The sequence below is a fragment of the Petaurus breviceps genome, unplaced genomic scaffold (assembly GCF_028583685.1).
Source record: "Petaurus breviceps papuanus isolate PSGF00001 unplaced genomic scaffold, PetGlider_PUasm1.0 118, whole genome shotgun sequence".
NCBI classification, from domain to species: domain Eukaryota; kingdom Metazoa; phylum Chordata; class Mammalia; order Diprotodontia; family Petauridae; genus Petaurus; species Petaurus breviceps.
The window spans coordinates 10,012,387-10,037,302 of NW_027185616.1; the positions used below are offsets into that span (position 1 = coordinate 10,012,387).

Genomic DNA, 24,916 nt, shown 5'->3' on the forward strand with positions numbered 1-24,916 from the left:
TCAGGGTTTGTTGTAAAGCTGTCATCTCCTGCCATTCAACAGCAACCCACCTCACGCATGGTTAAAAGTTAGTAACAAAATACTAAAAATTGTTACAACAACTGAGATTTCCACTGAAAAGTTAAACAGCAAACCATGTGAGTGTTGAAATACAAGGTAGCTTGTTTACACACATTCCTCTGCTCTGCTTAGTGATGGGGGCTGGTGCCAAATGCCTGTAGCTGGTGCTGGGGGCGGGGGGGGGGTCAGGGGAGCAGCTCAGAAGCCCGTGGTGGCCCTTTGGACATGAATCTTGTTTCCTTTGAAGTCACGCTTTGTGTGCCCACTGTGGCTCTCTCTGGAATAGGCTCTGCAGTGGGGCTGAAATCTCTGTGTTGAGGATTTTCTTCGAAATACTTTTTTTTTTTTAGTGCTCTCTGACTTTGCAAGTGCTTGCTGACTCAGGCACAGACCGGTGGCTGAATGAAAAACAAATGCTATCATGTTAGTGTAACATGGTCCAGGTGTATGCTGGAGCAAGCACAAACGGCTCCAGAAAGGAGATTGTTAAATTTTTCAGTGTGAGCATTGAAGACTCTGGAATTGGCAAATGGGCTATAAATTAGGGTTCGCTTGTTGTTTTATTGGTTGTCTGGACTTAAGAAAGTGATGGAGGAAATGTTAATAGTGCAGATTACACTTAAAAATATATTGTGTGTTTTTGGAGAGCTGGTTGTTAAACATTTACCAGTACACACACAGACATACATACTCACAGCAGAGATATAAAAGCATTATTATCTCTTCAGATCTGGGAAAGGCATTATATAAAGCCAGCTGAAGAGAAGTCTGGTGGGGCCAGACTGCTGAATCCAGCCCCAAAGAAGAGGGTGGTGCGCCAGGTGACTGAAAGGGAAGAGAAAGAAGGACTCAGCCACTTTCTAAGGAGCTTAGAGTCATGTGTTGGTGTTAAATCACTGTTATTTTGTGGCCTCATCAAACCCAAATGCATTTATTTGTTGAGCTCTTATTATGTGCCCAACACTGTTGGGCAACACATGAGAAGTGAGGCATGGTCTCTGAACTCAAGGATCTCACAGCCTGCCTGGGGAAGCAAGGCCAACACACATGAACCAATAAGAAAACAATACAACGCAGTGTCTCATCAAGGACGACATTGTGCAGTATAGGCTGTTAAGTGCTAGCTGAGGTTTATGCTTTGACTGGATCTCCCTAAAGACCAAAAGAAAACAAAAACCCCAAAACCCTTGCCTGGACGGCCAACAAATGAAATTCAAAGACAGTTAGGCAGGTTAGTCTGGAGGCTAACAAGTTGAGGTCAATGTTCCAGAACTGAGGGAAATCATTACGGAAGAACAGCTAAGCATTTGACTGCTGGGGCAAGAGTCCTCCTTTGAGTCTGGGGTTCAAATAAGACACCAAAATATCCATAAAAATCAAAGCCCTACACTGACCAAATACCAAATTATTTTTACTTGACTTTCATCTTGTTTCACATCCAAGGGTGAGCCCCCAAGCTTATAAGAAACCCAAGGGGTAGAGTCCATTTCTCTTCCAGCTGGTGCAGGGGAACCAGGTGGGTTTGCTGGAGCCTTTCCAGTCACTGGCATAACATTACAGGAAGGACTGGGATGGGCCCTATCTCAGTGTCTGATATGGGAGGCTTTATCAGGGTAGGAAGTGCCAGAATTGCCCTTCCAGGGAGTTTTTGATCTAGAACCCTGATGTCATTTATAAATATCACTTCCTTTCCATGAACTTATCTCTTTGGTCTATGCTCTCCCCCTCCCCCACAGGTCCAAAGTACCTCAGAGACAATCTAGTCAGTAAGTTAATAAGCATTTATTAAGCACTAACTATGTTCTAGGTACTGTGCAAAGTGCTAGGGATACAAAGGCAAAAAATACTGTTCCTGCCTTCAAGAAGTTCATGTTCTAAGATGAGACAAAGCACAAAAAGAATGATGAACATACAAGGTAATTCTAAAGAGAAGGGAGCATCAGTGAGAGACTCCTGCACAAGGTAGGATTTAATCTGAATCTTGGGAATCAGAGATGAAGAGGGAAAGCATTCCAGGCATGGGGGACAGTCAACACAACTAACTACACAGAGTCAGAGGAAGTATTCTGAGTGAAGAACAAGTTGCCAAATCTAATCTCATCATTTTACAGATAGAGAAACTGAGAGCGAGGGGGGTTAAGTAACTTGCCTGAGGTTACTTAGACAGTAAATGTCCTAAGTGGGTTCTGAGTTACAGAATCTCTCAAATTGTTGGGAAATATTTCCCTTACATTAAACTTTAATCTACCTTTCTGTACCTTTCATTCCTTTGTTCCTAATTATCTTTTGGTAGGGACATTTCTTGCCAAGCCCTTCAAATCACGTCCAAAGTACAAATGACACATCTCCATGATGCCAGGTTATGGGGCATAGTTTCCAAGGGTTCAGGCCCTGATGCACCCACCCGCCCAGAAGAATACATCAGGGATAAGCTATCATTACAGCCAGGACCCTAGACAAATACCCTACTGCCCTCTGAGAAAGTCTTGTCCTGATTTTAGTCTTGTTAGTTGAAGTTTACTTTATGTCCCGCTTTTTTCTTTGAGCTCTTGCCCAATATCTTAGATACTAAAGATTTCCCTTCGAGAATTTTAGGAGACCTGGATTCCTCAGACAGCCCAGACTTGAATGAGAGAGCGAGAGAACAGGTTCTGCAGAGTTAGACAAAGACCTTCACGTTTCATAACATCAGTCTGAAAATTACAAAACGTGGGCAAAAGGCAATGTAGACACTCCTCTCTGCAACAGAAGTCTCATTGGAGCATCAAAATTATATTCTGCCAATTAGCATTCACATTTTAAAAACTAGGACTTTAGAGCTTAGCAACAAGAAATCTGGAAGAACTCTGGAATTAATTTAAGGAGAAAAAAAACCAAGAAGGGAATTGGCAGCAAAGTAATAAGACTACTACATGTCTTTATTATTACCTTTACAGCCAAGGCAGGTAATAAACATTTTTCCGTATTAATTACAAGGAAAGAGAAGATGAGGGACCTATTTTGTCTCAGAAGCTGCAGCTCTAACTTTCTTTTTACTTTGGAAAGAGTCCACTTTGTCAGAGATATAAGCAGAGGCAAGGAATGGTGAAAACGAAGAAAGCACATGCTAAAAACAACTCCGTCAGCTATTTAGGGCTGGAGACACATTGGTGCCACAGGAGGCATTAGGACAATCTGAGGACATTCGGGAGTAATCTAGAAGTTCAGTCAACTAAGGATAGAACATCAGAGCCCTGATTTCTAGCGTTCTTTTAATACAACATTCTTGCATATGAGCCATCTTTCCAAAAGCTAACAATCACCCCTATACAAACCTCTCCATTTTTTTTGTTGAGTCGTTTTCAGTCATGTCCAACTCTTCATGACCCCATTTGAGATTTTCTTGGCAAAGATACTTGAGTAGTTTACCATTTTGTTCTCCAAGTCATTTTACAGATGAGGAACTGAGGCAAATGGGGTTAAGTGACTTGCCCAGGGTCACAAAGCTAGTGCTGAGGCCAGCTTTGAATTCATGAAGATAAGTCTTCCTGATTCTAAGCCCAGTGCTCTATCTACTGCACCACCTAGCTCCCTAAACCTTTTCTTAGACAATTTAAAGGGATATGGCAACAGAGGAGATAAGGTAGCCTGAAATTTGAACCACTGATGTGACTGCTGTTATATTTCTAGATTGAGATGCCATTTAACTTACCTACACACACACACACACACACACACACCATATAATAATTAGGCTAAATGATGCAGAAGACCATTTATATGCACATTTTTTACAAAAGGCATACCTGAAGGTAAGAGGCCATAGGGTACAAAATACTTCATGGAACGTTAGATGTAGTTGATGAATTGGTTGGTTTTGATGAGTCTTTTTTCCCCTTTTTAAAAATTCTTTATGAGTGATGATTCTTTCAGAGGGGGAGAAATATATTGTAAAATAAAGATGATGTTAAAAACAAAAAAAAGTCAATATGGATATTTTTTAAAATAAAGGCATTCTTGAAATAGCTTAGATCACCAATGCCTTCACACACACACACACACACACACACACACACACACACACACCTGCCATGCCTTTTTTCTACTCCTCCCCTCCCTCTTTACAACTTCTCAATTACTTGGAGTAACATTGTAAGCTGTTGGACTTAATGAACTAGGGCAGGAAGCTGGGAAGAGTCCCAGTCTAATTTTCTCCTTATCATATGGGGTTTATTTGTCCCTTTTCTCAATGTGGCTGTGAATTCAAGCTACTGACTCTGCTATTACCTAAGTAACTTTGGATAGGCCACAACCTTTCTGGGTGTTAAGCTTCCACATCTCTAAAATAAAAGCATAAAATCACATGATTCCTAAGGTCCCCTTTAGCTTGGATATGCTCCCTTCCAGCTCTAAAATGCTACAAATCCTACTATCATGACCAAATGGAATCTATTCCTCCTCCCACCCTACCCCCTCCAGTTTTGGCTAAGGAGTTGGATGTTCCGGTTAACTGAGAATTCATATATATTACTTTCTGAGGCTACAGATTTTCAAAGAAATTAGAATATAGTTATTTCTCTTCAGCATAAACTCTTTCTCTGATGATTCAGGAGACGTTTCAGAATTCTAAGAGTGTCTCATCATCAAAAAAGGGACTTAAATGCGTATGACATAACTAAATTGCCTCACAGGGCATTTTTAGTCAAAGACATTGCAATTATTATCATTATTTTACAAATGTCATCTCCTGTTCTCCAAATTCCTTCCTTTTCCCTGCCTCCAGTCTAACATGATTCAGTTTTCCTCAGGTTGGGGGTGCTTTGGCAAACTGAACACCCTCCATAATGTCAAGTAATGAAGTATAGCATTCAAAGACTGTGGTCCTGCTGCTCCCCCCTCTCTAATGAGTACACATCTCTGTGAACATCAAATATTCATTCAGAAATATTTACTGAGACCTATTATGTACAAGAGACTGTGACTGATCCAAGAATTAATAAAACGCCTCTGCCTTGAGGCGCTTGCCATCTTGTTGTGGGGGTAGAGGAGCAGGGGAGACTGTCACCCCTGCAGGTATCATATGAGAAGTAAGAATATTTGGGGAAATTTCAAGAAGGAAGTTGAGGAAATCTGGTCAGGGATAACAGAGAAGCCTTCAGAGCAGCTTGATGGGATGGTGGACTTGGAGTCTAAGTCTGAATCCCGGTTCAGACTAGCTGTGTGCCTCTGGCCAAGTCACTTAGCTTCTTTCGGTCTCAGTTTCCTCATCTGCACAATGGGGGGAAAATTAGCACCCCTTGCACAGGGTGGTTGGAATGCATAAATGAAATAAAGCAGTTTTGCCTACTAAAGCATAAAAAGTTTGGGACACCTTGCATAGGTAAGGTCCTTTGTCAAAAATCCTTAATTTGTTGTGGTTCTGTTGCTGTTCAGTCATGTCTGACTCTTCATGACCCCATTTGGGGTTTTCTTGCAAAGATACTGGAGTGGTTTGCCATTTCCTTCTTCAGTAGATGAGGAAACTGAGGCAAACAAGAGTAAGTGACTTGCCCAGGGTCATACAGCTAGTAAGTGTCTGAGGCCATCTCTGAACTCAGTTCTTCCTGACTCCAAGCCTGGCACTGGCCAAGCTGGAGTAGAGGCCTTACTGTTTGTTCCTCGTACCTGGCAATCTAATTCCTCCCTCCCTGCTTTTGCAGTACTTGTCCTATTGCCGGGCTCACCTATGTCTCTCTGAATCCTTCATCTCATTCAAGACCCAGCTCAAATGTTACCTCCTAAATGACAGCTTTTCTGATTCCCTCTCCCTCATTCAAAAAACACTGTATTTATTTTGCAACTACCTTGTAATCACCTGTGTATGCTGTGTATGTTCATGCTGTCTCCTCTAGCAGATAAAAGGATTCTTTGTATTCCCAGTGCCTGGTACAGTACTTTCTTTTCTAGCACATAGGTGCTTAATAAATGCATATGGATTGATGCATAAGGGAGTGGTGTGAAATAAATCTGGACCTTACATCCCTTACCTGACAGGCTAGAGTACTATGAAAATAAATTCTGGGTATCTGGATCCCAGATAAGTGGAATTTGGGCATAATAATTAGTAATTCAGGGCTTTAGGACTGAGGAAACAAAACTCATTAAAAGAAGAGTCGTTTGTCCAGACATTAATACATCCTTTCACCAAGATGGCAGGGAATTATGGTGAACTTTATCTCTGCCCCACCCATTAACCCTGAACCCTTCCCCATGGTTGTCTAATACAGTAGTGTTAAACTCAAAGAGAAACGAAGGCCGCTAAACCATACACACATCCCTGTTATATGTTATTATTTGATTATTATTTGTCCTATTTATTTTATTAAATATTTTCCAATTACATTTTGATCTGGTTTGGGTTTTACTTGGCAATGTTGTGGGCCACCCTGTCTGACACCGCCATTCTAACGGAAAGACCACAAGAGGGTAACTCAGAAACTGAGGTCTAGTTAAGTTCTGACATTAGACAGGTCACATAACTTTGTCTGGTCTCACTGTCCTCAGCTGTAAAAATCAGGAAGGTTGGATCAGATGACCTCCAGTATCCCAACCAGCTCTCAGTTCATGAGATTGATACCATAACCTTGGCAAGTAATTTAAACTATTCCTCTATCTCCTTGTCCATTAAGATGAGGGGGGGATAATAATTATGAGTAAAATGAACATTGGCTTTGGGAATCCGAAAACGAGGGTCAAATCCTATCTTGGTTACTACCTATGTGACTATGAGTGAGTCATTTATATTCAGTCCTCACAGGGCACTGGACCAAAGGATCTCTAAAATCTCTTTTAGTTTTAAAATTCTGTAACCATAGAATACCTACACTGTCTACCTTAAAGGGTTATTGTGAGGTTCAGTTAATATAATTCAATTCAACTAGATAAGGAAGGGTTCAAAGATAACAGAAAAACACCATTCTTGCCCTTATGAAGCTTACTATCTACTATATAAATACAAGTTAAAAGATGATCAATGAATAAGGCATGTTCTACAGAGAGGGATAAGAGATCAAGAGAGGAGATCTCCTCTATGTGGAAGTATCAGGGAAGGCTTTGTGGATAAAATGGTACCTGAGTTGATCCTTGAAAGAAGAAGGCTTCAAAATGCAGAGATGTGAAAGGAATCCTTTTCAAATCTGTTCAAATGTATGGTGGCAGGAGACAACTGAGGGGTGGATCATAATCCACTTCCACTGGAAAACAGAATGCTTAGAGGAGAGTTAATTCCATTAGCAATAAAGAATTGTCAGCTTCAGAATATTACCTGGGAACTAGATAGTGGAGGACTTTTTGGCTACCAAGCTATGGCATTTGTATGTGCTCTGGAAGTAGTTGGGGGAGCCATTGAAGGTTTTTAAGCAGGGGTGATAATGTATCAGAAATATGATTTTGGAAGAAATGTGAAGGATGTGAAAGCACTCTGAAAAATAAAAATGTGAAATAATGTATCACCAGTCCCTGGAAGCCTGAACTTGTATTCTAATATCTAGGCTCATTTAACTTAATATCGGAGTTCAGTTTTGCAACAGAGGATGAAAGAAGACAGGGGAGGGAGTGGGGGAGGTGAATAAAAGGAATTGAGAGCTGGAAGTAGTGGGTCAGGCTAGTTTAAAGCCACCTAAAAATCCAAGAGGCAGTTTTTCTAAGTGGAATCCACATACCACTGCAGCTCAGCTAAGGGCATAATCCAAAGGCTATCTGAAAGCAGCAGCTGCTGCTGTCTCTGCACTTCTAGACTTTGGCAAATTGCCCTCTTTCCAACACCTTGCATGCCTGACTTGAGACTTCTGGACTCTGATAGCTCTTCCTCTGCTTTGTAGTTGGCAGAGGCTCTGCAGAGGTGGAGGGGGAAATGACTTGGCCAAACAGGGCGGTAAAGACTATCTTGGATCTTCAAGCAGATTCCTGTCTAGGCTTGCCCTGGAGATGTCTGTGGTGACCAAGTGGGGTGTGCTGAAAAAGGGGGGGGAAATGTTGGTGTTTCCTCTTCAACACCGCACTTGGAACTAATTTTCTTCCTCTAAATCTGGGAGTTTTAACAACTTTTGTATGTGTGTGTCATAGACCCCCTTCAGCAATCTGGTGAAGCCCTTCTTAGAATCATGTTTGCTTTCTACATTCATAATGAAAGGAAATACTAAATTTCAATTAGAGGTTAGTGAAAATAAAAATGTCCTTTTTTCCTTATACAAGTTCTCGGACCTACTGAAATCTACCCTAGCATCCCTTGCGTTGGGGGGTGGGGGGTGGTCTGTGGACCCCAGGTAAAGCATTTTTTTCCTTAAATGAAAGTTCTTTGCTGAGCCTACTGGAAGGAAAGGGCAAAGGGTAAGCAGTGCAGTGGGGTACCCTGGTAGGGTCTCTACAGAATTACCTTTGTAAGGAACATAGTTCTGAGTGTGATGGTCCAAGTGAATAAATCTTCATGGTGTTTGGAACCGATTCCATCATCTTCGCTGTTTCCAAAACCCAAAGTCCCACTCTCTCAAAGGAAGGTAGACAGAAGGCAGCAACTAGCCTATAAATCATTTTTAAAAGTCTCTTCTGGAAAATTAGTGCAGTAAAACTGACAAGTCGGCTAAAGATTCAGATTGCTTGAGAGTGGCACTCATTTCACTTTGTAGATGGTTCAGTTAACTACTGGTTAGTGTCATCAGTTACCAAGACTGTATTTCATTATGGATCCTGTCACAAAACAATAAATTAAGCAATCGCTCCAGATAACAAGTTCATTTAATCCCATTTTGAGGAAGAACTGTAGGTTGTTTAGATTTGGGATTAGCATGGCCCTTTACAATCCAATCATTTCTTGCCAAATTTTCATTTAGTTCATCTATTTCTTCTTTGAAACTTTTATTTTAAATCAACTGATGGGTGCACAAGGTTGGTATAAGTTTGACCTCTCAGTAAATGTAGAAATTTCCCATTGTTCAGATTTTACATGTTCTACATTCCATTCTGTTAAGTATTGGCTGGGTTATCTGCACGAATAGATCACACTCACACACACACACACACACACACACACCCAGCAGCTCAACTCTATAAACTAATGTAATAACAGAATTTTTATTCTCAGCTTCTCTCTCTAGCCGTTTATAATATAACAGTAGAACTGGGCTTTGCTCAGAAATCTGGCATTAATGGTGTCAGCCTGAGAACAAATTTGTTTATATAAATTAAAAGAAAAATATGTTTTGATTATATTTGAGTTCCAGTCACCCTAAAGAAATAAATATAAGCATTTCACAGTATTCTCTACTCCTTTCCCCATCAGCTCTGCGCCACTCCACCCCACCCCCCTGCCCCCACCACACACACACTCATTTCTGGAATCATTCCTGAAACCTCTGTCTGTTTATAAAACCCAAACCAATGAGATTTTACAGATTATCTCTTCACAATGTGATCCTGACTCTTTTAGATGTTTTTATTCAGTCAGGTTCGAGTTGAAAAATCACTTGCCTCATTTGAAATTCATTTTCTCCCATCTAAGACACACACACACACACACACACACACAAAACCTTTAAAATTGTGTCTTTATACACAAACTGCATACAATTGCTTACAAATAGCATCAATAATTTTTGTCTCTAAACAACATGATTCTGGGAAAGAACAGAAAGGTCTCTCTGCTCTTCTGGTTTCTTAGGCAAAAACAGCCTAAATTTTCATGACTGTTCAAGTTATATCAAGGAAATAGAATTTTTAAAAAACATACCAAAAAAACCCAGAGTTCAATCACTCAAAAAGTATTTATTGAGTTTATTGAGTTCCTACTCCCACTTATCCATTTCAATTCAATTTAGTTCCATTAAATAATATATTTAAGCATCCACTTCATACTATTAGGCACTGTGAAAACCAAAGTTAAAAGGTCATGAATTTAGAGCTGGAGGGGCCCTAAGAGATTCTTTGGTGCCATGATTTCCTTTTATAGGTGAGAGAACTGAGCTTCAGAGAGCTAAGTGACCTCCCAGGGCCATGCAGATAGTAAGTAAGCAGCAGAGGTGGAATTTGAAACCAGGTCCTCTGGCTCATGGCACCCTAACTCCTCTGCCCTCAGGCAGTTCATATGATGCATACACAAAGGCAACACAAACAAGAAAGAATGTGATAAAGGCAAAAGACCCAAAAGGGCTCTTTAAAAAAATCCAGAAAGAAAAGACCACCAGGCATCAAGGAGTAACATTTGAAGGTTGATCATAAAGGGTGAGATGGATTTCTGTAGAAGAGGTAGGATCTTCTAAGCATGTGGAAAAGACCGAGAAAATGTCTAGAGACGGAAGTGTGTAGGGTGGGATCAAATAATAGGGTTATAGATTCAGAGCTGAAAGGAGCTTTAGCAGTTATAGAGACCAGAAGTATCAAAACACATGGCCAATGGCTGTACTACATGCAGCCCTGCAATATTCCCCAATGTGGCCTGAACCAATTAAGATGTAATAGGGAAATATTTAACAAAATAAAGGAAAATATAATAAAGCATAAATCATATTAATATGTGGGCTTCTTTTTTGCTTCTTATATATTTTCCCCCCAATTATATATTAAAACAATTTTTAACATTAAAAAAAAAAGTTTTGAGCTCCATGTTCTATCCCTCCCTCCTTCTCCTAAGTCAATAAGCAATCTGATATAGGTTATCCATGTGCAATCACATAAACATTTCCATAACATATGGATTTCTAAGTCAATTGTGGCCTACAGGGAACCTTATGTATGGTTTAGTGGCCCCTTTTTCTATCTGATTTTGACACTACTGCTCTAGACCAATTTCCTCATTTTAGAATAATAACTAAGCTGCTATATGGGCACTGCATTCAGCCCTTTACAATTATTGTCTCATTTGATGCCCACAGCAACCCTGGGAGGTATAGTGCTATTATTATCCTTATTTTACAGATAAGGAAACTGAGGCAAACAGGTTGAAGTGACTTGCCCAGGATTGCATAGCTGTTAAGGGTCTGAGGCCACATTTGCACTCAGGTCTTCATGACTCTAGCACCCCAGCACTCTATCCACTCCCCACCAGCTGCCCCAGGAAACTGAGACCCAGATAGGTAAAGTGACTTCCCTAGAAGCATCAGAGGAGGTACATGAATTCAAGTCTTCTGCCTTCTGTCTCAGAGCTCTTCCCGCTGAGCCATTCTGCCTCAGTCTATAGACCAATTTGACTAGGATGTTATATGAGTGAAGAAGGATAGCATGAAATAAGGCTAGAGAGGTAGGTAGGAGTCAAGTTATAGAATACCTTAACTTCAAGGCTAAGAAGTTTGTAATAGTAGGGAGCCACAGAAGGTTTTTGAGCAGAGGACTGACTCATGTATTAGGAGTATTTATTTTGACAGCCAAAATGTTGGCTTGGAAAAAGGAATAGTGATTGGACGCAAGGAAGTAAATTAGGAGGTCATTACAATAGTCCTTAGCAGAGGCTACAGGCCTGTGCCTAAGGGAATACGAGGTATATAGAAATTAAGAAATTGTTTCAGCTTTCAAGTATTTTTACAATTTAGATAATTAGACAATTTAGACAAGGCTAGAATAGGTGAACCACGAGTGAACAATGATGGACAACAGATAATTAAGGCTTATCCTATGGGGTATAAATTATAAAGTAATATGCAAATCAGGGAGTAATTAGGGAAAATGTCCGGGGAGGAGGACTTGAGTTGGGCCTTAAAGGTGGAGTAGGATTTCCTTAGGTAGAAGAGAACCTGTTAAAAGTTCCAGGGAAAGAAGAGGATCATAAGGCTCAGCTCAAGGGCCACATGTTACAAAAGCCCTTTACTGATTCTTCCCTCAACCCCTATTTATTACAGGCCCTTCCCTGCTCCCAGTGTTATTTGGTCTTGATCATACATACATTTCGAAGTCACTCATCTATGTGCATGTTGTTTCCCTTAAGAAACCTTTAAATGAGTCCTTTAAAGGTAGGGACTATTTTATCTTCAACTCCCTAGTACAGTTCCTGGCATACAGTAGGCATTTAATAAATGCTTGGTGGAAAACCTGGGAGGCAGGAATAAGCTTGGGGTGTTTGTGAACCAATAAGGACATTGGCTAGACTGAATCGGGTGGGGCTGCTGAATAGATAGGGTAGGATTATGGAGGTTCAAATGGAAGAGTATAGGCTTGAGGAAGGAAACAGGAAGGGACTGAAAGTTTTTTGACCAGAGAAGCAGTGACACAATGAAAACCGTGTTTAAAAGAATATAAATCTACCTAAAGATTTCACTCAGAGAGACTAAAAATCAAACCTCAGAAGAATGTGAATTCCAGTAGCCACCTTTGCCCTTTTTTCATGCAAAACTCAGAAAAAGGAAATCACCCCGAAGTGTCACCTCACTTAAGAGCTCTTCCCTGAGATGCTTCAAATCTACCCTCCTGAAAAATATGAAATACTTCCCATACCCATCCATCCTTTTTGTTTTCCCTCCCTATATCCACATATCATAATCTTCCTTTTGGATCCTATCCTGGCTGCCTGATCTCTACTACAAACAGAAAAAAAATCCAAAGCAACTAACATTCTGAACTCAGGTGCTATCACTTGTACGTATCTGTCTGTAGATGGATGTAGGACAGATCCTGAAAGGATGAGCATTTGACTGTATATATAAATCAATCAATAAATCTACCAATAGTTATTAGATTCCTATGATGTGCTGGGGGAGTGTATTAGGTCCTGTAATACAAATACAAAATGAGGCAATCTTTGCCCTGTAGGAACTTAAAATTTATTGGGGGTAGGGGTGGGTGAGAAAAGTGTGTTCACCGATAAAGAGAGGGTACATATAGAATAAAGTGATTAAAGGGAAGAACTAACAAATAATGGGCTTCAGAAAAGCTCTCTTGAAGGAGGTGGTACTTGAACTAAGCCTGGAAAGGAAATGGTGGTTCCAAAAATGAGAGATGAGAAGGGTAAACACTCCAGGCACGGGAGTGGAAGTGTTACATCTGAAGCATGTCAAATAGTCCACTTTGACTAGGGCAGCAGTCCTCAAACTCTTTGGCTTCAGGACACTTAAAAATTGAGGACCTTCCCCCCAAAGAACTTTATTTACATGGGTTATATATCTATTTATGTTTATCACGCTGGAAATGAAAATATCTTAGTATTCTTATGAAAACAGTTTTGACTCTGTGGACCCCCTGAAAGGATCTGAAGTTCCCAGACCACACTCTGAGAACATTTGGGCTCAAGTGTAGAGTGCATGAAGAAAGTAAGGTACAGTCAGCCTGTGCCATAGTCCTGCAAGCTGAACTTTCCTCTGTCTCTTATGTATGTTCCTATCTTTACTAGGTCACAATCTGACTAGAAGATAAATATCAATGGGAAAACACCCTAAAATTTTTTATGGAACTAGTATGTATAATGGATAGTGACCTGGCCTTGGAGCCAGGCTGGTTCAGATTCCGTTTTGAACAATTCTGGTTGCAAATCATTTAACCTCTCTCTGTCTCTACTTTCTCTTAAATAAGTTGGGGATACTAATAGAACCTAATTCACAGTTGTAAGATTCAAATAAGACATTTTTTAAAAGCACTTAAATTTCAAGGTACCATATAAAATGTCAGCTATTATTACTGAAGTCTGATGACCTGAGTTAAAATATTTGATGTAGGAAAGTGAATTTCTGGTGTTAAGGAAATGTAGAAATTTGGGGAAATGAGACTCTTGGAGTTTCTGTGATTGTTCTTCTGAGTTTTTAAAACATGAATGGCCCTGGGTGTGGGATGACACCTGTGTTAGTTGAACAATCTTGAAACTGAGCTTTGGAGGGGTGGGGTGGGACTGCCTTTAAAGTTACAAAGCTTCCCATTGACACTCACTGTAACCCAGAGTCAGCAAATTCAACCTGTAGGGTCTAGAACCTCCATCTACCATCAAGGCTCCTTCTTTGCTTTGTTGCTTTGGAGAATGGTAAGAAAGGGTCAATGACTACTGCAAATTTACAAAGTGCTATCAATGGATTATAACATTCTGAAAGGCACTGGAAATGGCTCTTTACTGGGCATAGTATCTGTTGACTGGAATAGCATAGAATGTAGGGTAGAGTTGGAAGAGAATTTAGAAATCATCTTTTTTAACCTCTCCATTTTACAGAGGTCAAGAGAAGTTAAATACCTTGCCCAAGATCCCATAGCTGGTTGGCAGCAGAGCCAATTAGAAAAGCTTACTTTTCATTCATATTTTCTATCTGTATCACCCCTTTTGGGGGTGGGGTGGAGTAATAGGTTCCATGAATTTACCGGTAATTGTGCCAAATAATTCTTGTAATTTACATTATATTTGTGAATAAATTTAATTTGATTGAATTCAACAAACACTTCTTTAGAGAGGTGGTACAGAATAGTATAAAGAATGCAGACAAGGAAGACAGAAGACCTTGACTTGAGTCTGATCACAGCACCACTACTTGTTAGACATACGAACGTGGGTAAGTCTCTTGACCCTTCCGAGATTCAGTTTACCCTATCTTATACATATGCTACACACAAATCTAGGTCTCCTGGCTTCAAGTCTGGTATTCTTTCCACTAAAGCATCTCGTTAAGTCAAACATGGTAGAGTGAACCCTGTGCTGGATTTGGGAGTCTGAAACTTGGGTTTAAGGCTTGGCTCAGTCACTTAACTTACCAACTTATGTTCCCTTGGATAAGTCATTTCCTGAACTCTGACCTCAGTTTCTTCCTCTGCAAAATTAAGGCATTGGGATAACTGATCTACAAAGTCTTTTCCAGCTCTAACTGGATCCTGATTCTCTTAATCTGAGTCTATACCTTGTCAAGTACTTCACCTGTATACTTAACTTATTGTCCAGTGACTAACTGGATGCTTTTTTTAAACACCCAGAGCAATGTGGGTTTATTTTGTTTGGAGGGGAAAAGGGAGGGATTGTTGGACCTGTGTTCAAACATTTATTTGGGGAACCACCCAGAAGTGTGTTTGGGGTAGAGCCGGTGCCAGCATTGTGGCTTTGACATCTGCCTAGCATAAATTCTCAACTCTCCAGAAGATGCTGTTGGTGCATGTTTGAGACAGGACAATGGTTCTGACTCATACTCTGACCTGCACGTTAACTAACCCTCTTCCCCTTTGTTCCTGTGAAGGATCTTCTTAATTCTTCCCCAGAATTTCCACTCTTGAGGACCTCCTAAGTCAGCCAGATATCAGACTCCTTTATTTTTGTCAGACTTGACAATGGTGGATACTCTTTATCTTTAACTTAAATTCATTAAGAACCTTATTAACTCTTCCCCAGAACATCAGCTATGGGGATCTCATAAGTAAGCCAGAGAGTAGCTTCTTAGTATTTTTGTCAGACTCGACAGAGGAGCTCTTTACCTTTAACTTAAACATGTAGGTACACACACACACACACACACACACACACACACACACACACCACACACACACACACCCCATTCTGGAATCCTTCAGACAAGATATCAGCAAGGAACCAGCTGTCAAGACAGATCAACTTGACAGCTCCAGCAACCTGCACAATATTCTTTCAAATATACTGCCATTAAAAATTATTTAAAAAATCCCCCAGTGGCGATGCTAGCCCCACCTTCCCCACCCCACAGTGACTTTTCTTATTTTGGGTTCTTGCCACTCGTACAACAACAGAGAGAAATGCTGGAGTCCGCTGTGGCAGCCCCGCATGCCCCCAGCCCTGGGCCCAGGACACCCTTTCCTCCCCCTCCCTCCTGCGGTCAGTTTGCTTCTCACCACCCGCCCCACAGAAGCACACATCAGCGTGTATTTGCTATACAAAGTTGAAGCACCTCAACCAGAGCTTTGGAGGGCTGTATGAAAGACTGGGGAAACTCCCAAAGACTACAGCTGGCAGCTGTCTCTGAGAACAGCTTTCCCTGGCCTTCCTCCCCCCACGGCTCCCTCACCCCCATGACACAGCAGAAAGTGAAACCAGCCAGCGGCAGTGGCCCCAGTGAAAGCAGCTGCTTCTGAGGGAGCTGCAGAAGGTGCTGCTTCACTGCAGAACCACGGATCGTGGTGGGTTTGTGAGCTTTCCCAGGAAGCCAGAATCCAGGGCCAGGACCCAATGCAAAAGCTCCCCCGCCCCAAACCCAACCACACAGATACCTGTTTCTATTCACTCCACTGTCTCAGGGTGGCAAAAAATAGACCCTGACACCCACCACCAGACTAGGGGACAGACCCCCAACTCCTCCAGCCAGGGCTGATCTCCCCATTGGTGAGAGCATTTCAGAAGATCTCTATCCTGTTCTCAACTGTGCCCCTGCACCACTGGGATACAGTCGGGACTGAAGCTGCTGCCTTAGTTCTTTAAACCTGCCAGTTGCTTTTTGTCTTTTGAGGGAGAGGGGGAAGGACGGGGGACTGAATATGAGAATCCATGGCCCTCTAAGGGAGATGGGCATCTGGAATATGGGATGGCAGGGAAGAATGAAAGAAAACTTTCTTGGACTTGTACTTTCACACCTGCCATCTTCTCACTGGTGCTGGTAAGCAAGTAAGGGCATGGGGCAGGAAGGCGGGGCGTAGATGTTTCCCTGGGGCTTGGGACAGCCTTGGACATATTGAGCAATGCTATTCACAGGCAAAGTTGATCCATCTGTGATCAGAGCTTGGGATCAACGAGTCTGTACAGCAAAGAGAAGGGAACGACAAACTGGGTGCAGAAAAATCGGTGAGACATATTCGCCAAAGGTTAACTTCATGGAAGAATCAAGCAATTTCAAAAGTGAGATTAGTCTTGTCAAACAGGTAACACTTGTTTTTCTCCATTCCCACACAAACACCCCCACCCCAAAGCAAATTTTGACAGTGATCAACACTTGATTGCATTTTTCAAATGACTTCAGTTTTGGGGGGGATTGCACAGCCCCTCAACTTGAAACTATTGCTTAGTAATAGAGGCTTATCAGTTTTGTCATGTCTCAATATAAGACATGATGTGTCTGTGTATGTGTTAGAAAGTTTTTTTTAATTCATCACTTAGAATTGTATCTTCCCAGCAGCTTGAACCATGCCCAGAGATACAGATGAATACTGCAAGAGTAATAAGGATTTTTAGGGGCATTATGATAGTGTAATGGAAACACATCTGCCCCCAAAAGTCCCTCATTTTCCCTGCGGTAATGAGCCAGGCAGGAAGTGGTAAACGCTGGAACATCCAGAGCAAAAGCTAAAAGGGGGGAAAAAGTTAGAAGTAAACATTTTTAAACAACAGTTGAAACTTTCATCACAAATAATATAACATTCTATATGTGCTTATTCTCTTTCCCTAGTAAAATGATCTATCTGGATCACTTTATAATGGATCAAAGTGGATACTTAGAGACATTCAGTTACCCTTTCTAACTTCTGCCCTAGGCAACTTTGAAAATCAAGTGTTTGGAATCCCAGAGTAGTTAAAAGAAACCATGATAATTTTTAAAAAATCAAATGAAAATATATAAATAGTCCTTGGTTATTTCACCAACAAGCTCAACCATCTCATTAAGGCAGCTGATCCATAAATAGTCCTTATGGAACATGGAAAAGTCAATGTATAAATAAGTGTGGATGAAAATGTCCTAAGCCTTTGGCTCACTTTCCATTTTCAAACACTATATGAAGCCTACGTGGTGTAAGCACAGGCTGGATTCTGGGCTAGTTAAGAGCTTCAGAAAAGGGAAAAGATGGGATCAATAATCCAGGACAATACTTCCATTTCCCTTTCCAGATCTGTCCCTGATTTATGGGGTAACTGGAGAATAACTTTAACTTTTCCACATCTCAATTTCTCCAATGGACCCAGGTGACCTTGAATAAGCAATTTTTTCCCTGTATATGAAAGATTTTGGGTGGAGAACGAATGCATTCAAGCCAATAAGGCCTTTATTTAGGACACTGGTTGCTGCATGAACTAACCAGAATCCTGGTGACTCCAGTTAACACTCATCCCAAGGGGACCGATGCCCAAAGAGACACTTGCTGACTTTGCAGGCTGTGGTTCCTATGTCACCAGGTCATTATAGTGAGTTCCTGAAAAAAGCCTCCATGAAATCTGTGAATGGAGGGTTCCTTATAATGAAAATTTAAAAGTCAGGTAAAAATCCACAACACAGAATGTACTATGGAAAAAATCTCTTTTGGCTCTGCTATATACATCATATGGCATCAACTCATTGGCAGCAAATGAAAAGAGATACCTGCATCTGTGGTAGTCAAATCACTACCCTATGGGGAGACCATAGGGTCAAGCTAAGATAAAAGACCAAAAACTGGAGACCAATTCAGGCCATTTCTGACAGGGAATATTGCTAATTTAGCACTGCAATTAGAGTAACGGCACAGAGTGTCATGGGAAGAGCATTCAACTTGAAGTGAGGAGAACTGGCTTTATATCATCTCCTTGCTATGTGTCACTTCACCCTTGGGAGCCAAAACTTCTTCAAATTTAAAGTCGGCATTGTAATACCTATACTACCTTGCTCTTAGGGCTGTTGGCATAAACACATTCTTGAAAAGTTAAAGCAGGGCAGCTAGGTGGCACAGTGAGTAAAGCGCTGGCCCCGGAGTCAGGAGGACCGAAGTTCCGTAAAGGCCTCAGACTCTTAACACCCACACAAAAAAAAACTAGCCGCATAACCTTGGGCAAGTTACTTAACCCCAACTGCCCTCCAAAAGGCAAAAAAAAAAAAGAAAGAAAGTTAAAGCAATTCCAATATACCAACAAAATCATAGAGCTAGTGGATGGAAATATAAGTGTTCATGTACATACACACGTGTATAGACATACATATGTGTGCATATGCATACACACACACACACACACATATATATATACACACAGTATTTGGTGGTCTTTGAGTCTATTCTCTGAAATTGTGTAAAGTAGGATATAAAATATCTTGTTCAGGTTTAATTTGGGGACCACTAAAGAGGCTGCCATTCAGAGACCTTGAAGCCAAATAGAGTGCAGTATATGGTGTCCAGCACGTCCTTTTTTAATCCTATTTTAAGACACACTCTGAGACCTTGAGAAGTTTAGGACCCATGAGGCTTTTCATTAGCAGGGGTGGAGAAAAGTCTAGTCAGCAGAGAGTTCCGAATGTTTGGCCAGCTTCAGAGTTCAAGGAAAGCTGGTTTAAACTGCCCCAATAAACACTAACGGGGACATACATAACAGTACCCAGGTACACAAACACTATTGCTTTCTCCTCTGGACGTCTCATCCTCACCAGCTGAGCTGAATTACCGTCCACGTCCCTTTGTCCCCAGCGCAACTGGGATGACACGCTTACTCTTCAAATCCCTTTTCTCCCCAACAACCCTGGCCAACTTGTGTAATCTGAAGGCCAAAGTGTGACTGACTGTTGTTCTACACTGATAAACTGAAATGGACTGGGACGTCTTCATGGATTTGAACTTTCTGATGTCTAAGTGCACAGTAGCTTAGATTTATAAACAGCATTGCTGGCAAAGTGCCATTCCTTCCTTCTCTGACCCTTCCTCCTCACCCTCCCACCCCCAATCCCCAAATTTAATTATTGCAACAGTATTTCTGGAAAGCCAAAAAAGGTTCCTGTTATGCTCTCCCCAGGGAACATCGTATGTCTTGGTTTGTCACTCAGAACACATGAGGTTAAAGGCACAGGTCTGCTACCAAATTTCTTAGTGCCAATTTTGATCTCACCAGGGAATAGATTTGTCTCAAGCTAGGATAACATCCTTTTTAACTTTTTCTTAAAGATTTTTTTTGAAACTCACCCTTAGCAAAGTGTGATTCCATGTGAACCTGGATAATCAAGACAGTAAAAAGACAGTATAAGAGCCTTGATGTTCTCGGAAGCTTTGCTGCAGACCTGGGGCTTTCTCTTGTGGACCCATAAAGCTGCTCTCAGTCAGCAATTGCTCTGAGATGGCTCACAGACCAAAGAAAATTGATCCTGGTATTTTAGTAGAGTGCTGACTTCTGTTGATCAATCTTGTTTCCCCAGCCCCTCCACCTCCATTCCGCAACTAGTAAATTGGACTGCAAACAGTTCACTGGGTGATCGTATAGACCAAAATGTGACCTTTGTCTCTAAGCTGTCAGAAGTGGAGGTTTTTCTAGGTGGTGGTACCAGAAGGCCCAACATTATTCTACACATGTCTCAGGGCTTTCTAATTTTCTGAACTGCTCAATTTGAGGCAAAGTGTGTATGCTAGAAAACAGAGCAGGGTAGAGCTGGATAATCACCCACTGACTTAGCCCTTGCTCAGACTAAATGATACAGAAAAGTCTACATTTGCCATCCTCTTCCCATAGTCAAATTGAAGACTCTGAAGTAGCTTCTCTGCTTCTACCTTTTACAGAAGCTTTCCCCAATATCTAACACTAGCACCAGCAGCTTTAAGTTTCTAGGTGAATCTACTATTTATGCTGCTGAAGACTGAAACCAAACAATTCACTTTGTACTTAAAATCAGCTGTTTCATAAGGACTTCTTGAAGATTATTTAAACTCAGGAATTTTATTTTTTTGGTCCGGCAGTTTTTCTGTAAATATTTGCACAAAGCCCGAATACACACTAAGAAAGCAGGACATGAATGTTGACTTCCCTGACCAGCATACCTATTGTGCATTTTGCAGAAGATCAGACCTGCTGGGCAGCTCCCATCACCAGGCAATAGTCAGGGGACTGTGTCAATTCTTTCCTTTTTTCCTCACTTTTTACTGCGTTATATGATACCCCTTTCCTTTTTAAACACAGTTTCTTCTCACACCTATTGCTTGCCGTAAAAAGTTTGCTTGGAATATTCACTTGCTATGAAAGAGCTATGTTCATTTTCAAATTTTTCTTTTTTGGTTTTATTTTTAACTCATTCTGAGTAAAGTACATATGAAAAGTAGAAGTGGAGAAATTTGTTTTACCCTGGGTTTCAGAGCCAAGGCTAACAATGCAAAATTACTGATGACCCAAAATGATTTGAATGATGGTGATTGGCCATTTCTGTCAATCTAGGGTCTTTAAGGTAAATAGAGGTTTTGCAAACTCCTGTAAGATTGCTTTCCTGTTTTAAAAGCCACCCCACCCCCCATTTTATCAGTCTTTCAACTCAAAATAAAAGTGGAGGTGGGTGTGCCCCACAATTAGTAAACTGATTTTTAAAAAAATTCTATTCTAAACTTAAGAACGATAAGGCCTTGGGATGGGAGAAGAGGAATTAAGGGGTGGGTTGGTCCCTCACACTCAGTCTTGAGTTTCCTAGTGTTTACTGTTTTGAATCACAAATATAAGTTTCTTTTTAAGGTAGTTATTTTGCACTGAGTTAGGCCTCTCATCTTAAAATAATATATTATAAACCCAGGGCACATTAAGCTTGTCAATATCTAGTCATTTATCAAGACAATCTGCTCTCCTTTTTTTCTAAGCTACATACGGTTTGTATGTAATAGAGAACTAAATTCAAAGTATATTTTTAAATTTTCCTAAATTAACACCTTATGAAGAATTAAAATTACATAATGAAACATTTCACACAGAGATCAAGAGAGACTAAAATGTGTTCACTCTGTATAAGCAGGTAACACTGAATAGTATTTTGTTTTTGTTTTTCACGTGAGGAAGAACACAAAAAACTCAAATTTTTTAGCACTGATTAATGGTGCCTTCTCACCGAAAATGACTCATTTGTAATATTCTTTAAAGTGCCTGTTTCCAGATTCAAATGAAAATAAGTTTACTAAATGTATTCATAACTATATGCACGGTTTCAGCATACTGTATATAAACAATGACTGTGCTCTTACGAATGCTAACATCAACACCTAAAGCGTTTCATATTAACTACACATTAAATTCTGCCTGATTTTGTCTACTTAGTAATTGAGCAATTGAACATTTTGCTTAAATTCCTCTATGGTGGCTGTATACCTTACTTATGATATGGTGATTTCATGTATGGCATATTATTTGGAAAAAAATGTCATGAAGACAAGTGGGTCCCCTGTCCTTATTTAGCAAAGGGAAATATGATTTAACAAGCAGAACTATAACATTTAGAGAAGTCAGAATTGCATTTTAAATACCTTACAGTGAATTGCTAACCACTAAGAACAGTGTTTCTTCACTATGCTTTGAGTAGAGTAATATAGCTGTGAATTCATATTAAAAAGAAAAACTTATGCGAGGAAAAGAATTTAGTCTTTGCCAGGGCCCAACTGCATAAATACATTGTGTGTGTATATGTATATATATCTTGTCTATCTCAAATCCAATCTTTTATCAGGTACTTTATGTTCAGTTTTCAGGTACAGTTCACTTTTCTTCCACTATGAAAAGTTTACAAGATATTCTGTTTCCTAAGTTAGTGCCCACAATAAAGTGAGGGAAGATGAACTTCAGCTTAGAAAGTAAACTTTCTGAATGCTGCATTTGCCATTGCAGCACCTATGCCTTGAAAAGGAAATTTCCCTGATTAAGAGACAGCCCCAAGTTTTCTTATAAAATTATTTACAGTGCAGCAACAAGGTATCCCAAAGAAGTCTAAGCTCTCCAAAGAGGGGGGGAAAATAAAAATAAAACTCTAGTAAAGGTCAGTCCTTTTTGACCAGAAAAACCCAGGGTAATTACAATTCATGACTTCACTGAGGGTTTTTTAAATGTCTAACACTTCTTTATATGCTGCTCTAGCTCTCCACCCTTTCCCCAAAAGTCCTGCTGGCTAAAGCATCTCCTTAACTCTTCTGCATTAAGCTACGGAAACACAAATTACACTTTTCCTTCCTTAAAGGGTCTCTTTTGGGTTTCCTAATGAGGATCTAAAAAAAAAAATCACAGTTCTTAAAAACAACCATAAACACATGAAGTCCACACTCCTACGTATCTCCAATCATTCTTTCTGAGTTACAAAAAATACAAGTATACATAAAGCAAAATCCTCTCTTCCTTTGGCAGAGACAGGGCTGAAAACAGGTATTTATCCAAGGCATGTAGTATTATGCTGTAGACATGTAGTTTTAGTTCACTGCACCCTACAAGAGCCACTGGGGGCTGGTTCCCTTGTTGATTAAAGTGATCACCAAAAGCGGGACTTTGTGGGCCAGTTGGATAAAACATAAACTCATCTCGCCCTCAAAACCCCGACTCTGGAATCACAACCGTCAGAGGCTCCTTTTCTACAGTTCGTACATCTCACACACAACAGTGAATCAAACAAGTGAAGGGACTGCATGGGTAGGAGTTTTGAAATTACTATGTCATCAGAGAAATAATCATTTGGGTTACTCAGGACAACTCAGAGCTAAGTCATTAATGCATATGTGTCTGTCTATAAGGCTAGCAGCCTATGTCTATGGCTCCATTGAAATAAAGGCAAGTACTTCAAGATCTTTTTTTTAACCTTACATCTCATGCCTTAAGTTTGGCCAGCCAACATTTCCTTTAGAAATATAATCTATCTGAACAGGATCCAGCTGAAGAAAGCTTAAACTTCTTTTTTTCAGTGAAAATCCTAGCATACCCAGTCCCTCGATAAACTGGACACAAAAAAGATTTCCCTTAGCAAAGTAAAAATCTGCAGTTGTCTCTTCATCTACATATTCAAATTCCCCACTTCATTTCAAAACTAAAGTTTAGTTATTTTTGCCTTTAATTAACTCTCATTAAAGTCAAATTTGCTAGTTGCTGAGATTTGTGTAAATTATTTCCATCTTAATAGCTCCAATTAGGAATTTAACACAATGGTGGTTATATTTCAGAAATTGGCCGCTGGGCCCTTTCCCCACCCTTTTGTGTGTGTGTGTGTGTGTGTGTGTGTGTTTCCCCACAACTTCTCCTAAAAATAAAATATAAATATGGATGTGTCCTCAAAGGATCTGAGACACACATTCCACGGCTCTCCTTGGTGGGGGGCTGGGGAAGGAGAGTGGGTAAGAGACAGGAGAAAAGAAAACAAGCCCTCATCAGTCAAAATGCCTTTTTCTTTTTGTTTATTTTCCACGTCCCGCTGAAGCAACTTTGTATTTATCTCTACTCTGACACTCAGACACACACCCCCAAGGCTGTGTAACACATGCTTTTTTTCTCTTTAAACTTCAGGCACACAAAAGCCTAGGCCATGTCCCTTTACCGTAGCTCTCTTCCACCCTCTCTCCTTTTGGGGATGTGTTTTGGGGTCCCTATTCTCTTACTGCTCCTGGGACTCATGGCTTGGTCCCTCAAAGAGGGCCCTGAAGTTCCCTATGCCCTAGGCAGCTGGAGGGCACACCCCGGAGTTTAAGCCAGGCCTGGGACGGACACGTGTGTGCATCCTGAGTTGAGGAAGGGGACGCTGCTCTGGGAATACTGGGCGGGGGGGGGGGGGGGGGGGTGATCCCTAGGCTGAAGGCTGGCACAGGCCGGCATGTTCTTTGAATGGCATTGTTACCCAGGGTCATCGTTAGAATCATGCGGAACGCTTCTTTTCCAACCCGTGCACCCCACGGGTGCGGAGGGGGTCGGGGGGCCGCAGGGAGGCGAGGTGGCCGTGTTTGCAATATAATAAGCCGCCTCATTAATTTTTAATGAAGTGCGCCGGAGGAGGAGGAAGCGCCGAGCCTGAGCTGCCCCCCGCCCCGCCACACCCCCATAAAGGGGGTCTCTCCTCCGTCACCCTCAGTCGTGACAGCCCGGGGCTCCGGGAGGCTGGGGCGCGCAGCGTCTGGCGCCGGGTCCCCGGGGAGCGCCCAGGTGCCGCCGCCGCCCGCTCCCCGCTGCCTACTCCGTGCAGACCCCACCAACGGGCTCTGCCCACCGCGGCTGGGCGCCGGGCCCCGGGGCCGCGGGGCAGAGCTCCTCGCCCCTTCCCCAGCCCCCGCCCCACACTCT

General features: G+C 41.3%; 1 long non-coding RNA gene across 2 annotated transcripts in view; it reads right to left on the reverse strand.

Moving 5' to 3' along the window:
- LOC138159714 (uncharacterized) overlaps positions 1-24,395 on the reverse strand; it is a 38,043-nt gene extending 13,648 nt beyond the window's left edge. The window contains exons 1-2 of one of the 2 annotated variants that reach the window (XR_011167955.1): positions 7,150-24,395; positions 3,846-3,965 (exon numbers count right to left, since the gene is read on the reverse strand). This is a non-coding gene — a long non-coding RNA (uncharacterized lncRNA). Of the gene's footprint in view, positions 1-3,845 lie in introns of both variants that reach the window. The other variant, XR_011167954.1, reaches the window with a different exon arrangement.
- Between the last annotated feature and the right edge of the window lie 521 nt (positions 24,396-24,916).